Source organism: Mesocricetus auratus, unplaced genomic scaffold (assembly GCF_017639785.1).
Source record: "Mesocricetus auratus isolate SY011 unplaced genomic scaffold, BCM_Maur_2.0 Super-Scaffold_6730, whole genome shotgun sequence".
In the NCBI taxonomy this organism is placed as follows: domain Eukaryota; kingdom Metazoa; phylum Chordata; class Mammalia; order Rodentia; family Cricetidae; genus Mesocricetus; species Mesocricetus auratus.
Window position 1 is genome coordinate 15,152,351 of NW_024429184.1, and position 5,141 is coordinate 15,157,491.

Here is a 5,141-nt window from a genome sequence, read left to right on the forward strand (position 1 = left end):
TTCCTGGGCTGTGGAGTCCCGCCTTCTAAGTCCCCTGCAGCTTCCCATGTGCTGAAAGACCTACATCAGCGTGGCTTCAGAGCAGAGGGCAGTCTACTCATTCAGTTCTAGCCCCTAGGATGGTTTCCCAAGGAGGAATGTCTCAGAAGGCCTATGGGGGCCTAGTCACTCTCTGCATGGCGCCCTCCATCCCCTAACAGCCCACATTCCCCCCCCCTCCCCGGCGGAAGTCGGCCTGGAAACCTGAGGGGCCCTTACTCTGAAAAGATGGCAGGAAAGAGCAGGATCAAGGCCACTGCTGGGGAGGGTCCCAGAGATTTCCCTGCTGGGACGTCATCCTTTTGGGTCTGGAAACAGCCACTGAGGGAGGCAATGGACAAAGTTAGGAATCCAAGGGGCCAACTCTGGAACAGAAACTGTAAGACCCTGAGCATCAGTTGCCCCATCCATGGAATGGGAGTATTAAAGCACGCTCTGAGTGCGACGGAGAACGTCGAAGACTCTCTAGCCACTAACAGGTGGGTAAGCGGTGCCCACCGGCAAGGGCTGAGTGATGGGTCCACTCGCCAGTCTCGTGCTCCCAAAGGAGATTCTCTGTTTCTTTGTCCTCAGCACACTGCCCCTGTCACATCGAGCATTTGATTCAAATTAATTCATACAGAAAGGTTTTGAAGCCACTTTGTCTTGTTTTGTTTAGCTTTCCTATCTGACCAAGAAAGGCTGCCGAAGTCTCACCTTCCCGCCCACAGGTCCTCACAGCTGCTCAGGCTCCGGTCCACCCTGCGTCACCCCTCGTCACCCCTCCTCACTGTGCGCCAGCTGACGGCAGACTGTGCAAAGGTTCCAGGGTATCAGCTCCAAAGGAGCACCGTGCTTTCTCCCTCCAAGATGCCAAGAGAAGCAGGGGACACCTCCAAGGCCGTGCCATTTACAGACAATCCTTAACAGTGACAACAGCAGGGCAATGACCTTCCTAGGAATCCCTCGTAGTAACATTTCAGCCCTGGCCTGCGACAGGCTTCACTGACTCCTGGACATAAATTACTTGTTCATTATCGGGCCCGACACGGGGAAGACAACTGCAGCTTGATTTTGTCTGTGTCCTGTGTATTTGCATGCTGGAGTGCCGCTGTCCGTGGTCCTGTTTTACATGCTCTGGAGCTGCCGCCTTCATCATCATTGTGCAGGCTCATCTCAAGCACCCCAGCAGCTTCAAGCTTCACCCAGGACATCTGAGAGTCTTGGGATCTGGGTGGTCCATGGGTTTTAGTTTAGGTTAGGTTGAGCAGGCTTCTCCTTTGCTAAATGTCTCGCAGCTGCTGGTGGCCCACTGCATGCAAAGGTGCTCTGAAGGGAGAGGACAGAAAGACAAAAACAACAAATGCTCTGACAATATCCAGCCACGAGTGCCAAGTAGGGAAGTGCTGTAACCTATGCACGCTCCACAATGTGCCAAATTGTCACACCTGCCTCAGACCAACAGGTGGCTGAAAAGTGGGGTGGTCGTGCTCTATTTTTGCCAGGAGTTTCTGGGTAACCATCTTCCCACCCCAGTTCTTCTCTCTCAGCTCTCCATGGAGTCACCGTGTCAAGTAACCCCAGGGTGGGGACCAGAGAGAACTACCACTCTGATCTATAAGAGGGAAAATTATGGCCCGGGGAGGGTATGGCTTTCCCCAAGAAGCACAGCTCGAGAATGATTTTAATAATTTTGGCACCACCATCAAAACCCTTCCCCAGTCAAAACGCCAGTGTGGATTAGTCCAATTTCTGTCACTCTGACAGGATCCCCGAGATATCAAGGACCATTATCATTATAAGGAAGAGGGATTTGTTTGGAGCCCTCTGGACCTCTTCCTCAGTGACCTGACTTCCTTTTACTGGGTCTATCACTTCCCAACAGAGAAACGGGATATTCAACAAATGAGTCCAAACTACAACAAAAGCTTATTAAAATACGTCTGCATGCATCCAACATCTGCACAGGAAACACTGTGTGAGCAACTTATAAAACTAAAGAAAAAGCCAAGCGGTGGTGGAGCGCGCCTTTAATCCCAGCACGGGAGAGAAAGAGACAGGCAGATCTCTGAATTCAAGGCCAGCTTGGTCAACAGAATGAGTTCCAAGACAGACAGAGCTACACAAAGAAACCCTGCCTCAAAAAACAAAACAAAATAGCAAAGACAAGAGCTGCGTCTGTCCCAGAGTGAGGGTGGGGTACACAGCAGCCTCCTTGGGGATGTTATTGGTTTTCTAATACAGAGAAATTTTGGATGAGAACCACAGTTATTGGGGAGAAGTACAGGTTAGCTCCCCAGATGCTGAGGAGGAGGCACTGACCTGCTAGTATCTGGTCCAGATGAGCATGGTGCATGAGGATCCTGAGATGAGCAGCATTTGCCCAGGCCTCTCCCGTGGGGGTGTGAATACAGTGCTTCCTCGGCTCCTGCTCAACATCCCTCTGGGTCCACAGAAAGTACCCTTCTCCAAAGCCTTCTTGTCCCTGCCAGAAGAGCAGCATCCTCCTCAGACCTCACCTACCAGCACCGATGCTTGTCAACTCATCCTCACTCTACTAGTCCCAGAACCCCTGGAGATGGGGCCTGCTGAGTCTCCCCTGCCTCTCCCCAGCCCCCCTAACCCTCCAGTGTGGACAGCAGCTGCTTAATAAGAGTTTGAAGGATGGGTGTTGAAGAGATGATTCAGTCAGAAAAGCACTTGTTTTATAAGCATGAGGACCTTAGTTTGACCCCCAGCCTACATAAAAAGCAAGGCATGGTGGTCACATGCTTGGAAATCAAGCACTGGTGAGATGGGGGTAAACAGATGCTTGGACAACTAGCAGGGCCTCTTTGGTGAAGTTCAAACACCGATGTGAGACTCTCAAAGAGTGACAGCGCATGAGAACCATCTCTGGAGGTGGTACTCTGGCCTCCGCATGTACATACATGCATGCACACACACTAGCCACATATACATAAAGAATTCAAAGGATGCATCACTTCCAGGCTGAGTAGCCCAAACCTGGGGCTCCCTCCCAGCTCTGGGAAGGTTACTCTCTAGACTGACTTCTGGATCTGCACATATATGCACACACATAGATACATACACATACATATGTATACACATGTACACACATGCACACATACATACATATTCACACACATACAGATATACATATGTACATACATGCACGCATATACACACATGCACTCACTCACTCTCTCTCTCTCCCTCCCTCCCTCCCTCTCTCTCTCTCTCTCTCTCTCTCTCATACACACACCATTTGGAAGGCCCTAAGTCACCAGGGTTTCATCTTCTAATCTGGGAGGACTGCAGCCAAGGCTGTTACTAGCATCCTGCAAGACAGACATCTCTGCCTAGAAACCATCAAGGGGCCGTGAGGGCCAATGCACTGTAGGATTCAACCAAATTCCCAATCCCCAAGCAGAAAAGTCTGTCGGTGCCTCATCTGCCATTGCACAGAGTTCCCAAGAGCCACACCCAGGGCCTAACACACAGGAAGTGCTTGACGGAGCTTGCTGAGTGAATGAAGAAATTCACTGAAAGAAACTGACCAACTGAAGGAGAAAAGGCAGCATTTGCTAAAAGACACTCTGTGACAAGCTCTGTGTGTGTGTGTGTGTGTGTGTGTGTGTGTGTGTGTGTTCTGTGTAGGTTACCTCAGTTTAATACCCAGACACCATCCCTAAGAAGTGATAGATTATCCAACCTAAGCTCAGAGAGGGGAGGTGACATTTCCATCATCATATCTAGCCCCAGATGACTGTCTGGTCTCCTCAGAGTCTACACAGAGTGTGTCACAAAGGCAGAACTGACTCTCCTACTCAGCACTGCCCCTGCCAGTGTCCAGCACTTAAAGGAGATGCCCAGTTATTTTCTGAGACTGTGCCTGAAGCCACAATGATACCCCTGGGTGAGGACTCGAAACTGTCCTCAGTGGCAGTGAAGGAGACAGAGCAGGAAGGTCCCAGATGTGGTGGCCAGGGCCAGAAGGCGCACAAGCTCCCCAAGGATGACCCTGGCCTCCCCACACCGGTCCTACTAGGCAGCTGCCCACAGTGGCCGTGCCGCCCTGTGCAGCTGGCAAAGGGCTTCAGCAGCTGGAGTCCCCCGGCCAAGCAAGCCCCAAGGTCCCCAAACTTTCTACTTCCATAAAGTGCTCTGATCTTGTCAAATTGCTACCAGAGGAGTCATAGCTGAGTGAACACTTGCCAGGTTCCCGAAGCTCTCCCGAGAGCTGTCACCATCTCCATCCATCATAATTGAAGCAGTCCACCTGCTCCCAGCTCATCTTTCAACTGCAATGATGGCTGAGATACGGAAGACGTGTCTTGTCATCACCTTGACTTTTTCCCTGGAGAATGCAAAGGTCAGAAGGGATCCTAGGGCAGGTAAAGGTGACACAGCACAAACCCTGACCTCCTCGCCATGGCCATCTGCCAATGTCTAACTGCTTGTCTCCACCAGGACCAGAGCTAGCTAGAAGTTCCCTTCACTTCCAAACAGGTGCCCCAAGCTGCCTGCCATCTTCAGTTCTCCAGAAAGGTGGCCCGGGGTGGGGGTGGGGGTGGGGTCATGGATTTGGAGCTGGTTTCCACTGATACCTGGATTTGTAACCACCCTATGACAGATAGACACACTTATACCGTCCCTCCTTCCAGTCTGTTCCTTGGCCCTGATCACTGCTTTCCTGGTCTTGGGATCATGGATGAAGAAAGAGGGCATAGGTAGGAGCAGAAGAAGATGGACAAGCCTCCAGCTGCCCTGCTTCGAGGACGCTGGCCCTGCCCAGGCAGCAGCCGCATCTTCCTGAGCCAGGCGCTGCCTGTTCACAAGCTCTGTTCAGAAGCTGCCAACAGCCACCCCCATGTATGTGCAGAGCAAACACCAAGGAGCTGGTGCTGGCATTCAAGGAAGCAGGCGGCCCAAGGTGCAGCAGGGGCCCCTAGGAGAATCGATCGGGCTTAAGAGAAAATGTGTATCTTAGCCATCTTAGCGGCCTAGAACACTAAAAGCTGTCAAGGGGAGAGCAGGCTCCCAGGTCTGTGCTTCTGACCCCCCCTCCAGCCTCCTCCCCATCCAGCCATTTCTAGGTCTTACCTAGCACTGTGTCTTCC

The 5,141-nt window shown here is 51.8% G+C and overlaps 1 long non-coding RNA gene across 1 annotated transcript; it reads right to left on the reverse strand.

Annotated features, from left to right (window-relative positions):
- Positions 1-666: 666 nt before the first annotated feature.
- Positions 667-2,498, reverse strand: LOC121138937. The gene is made up of 2 exons (XR_005875802.1): positions 2,341-2,498; positions 667-1,347 (listed from the first exon to the last, which is right to left on the reverse strand). It is a non-coding gene; the product is annotated as an uncharacterized LOC121138937 (long non-coding RNA).
- Positions 2,499-5,141: the final 2,643 nt, after the last annotated feature.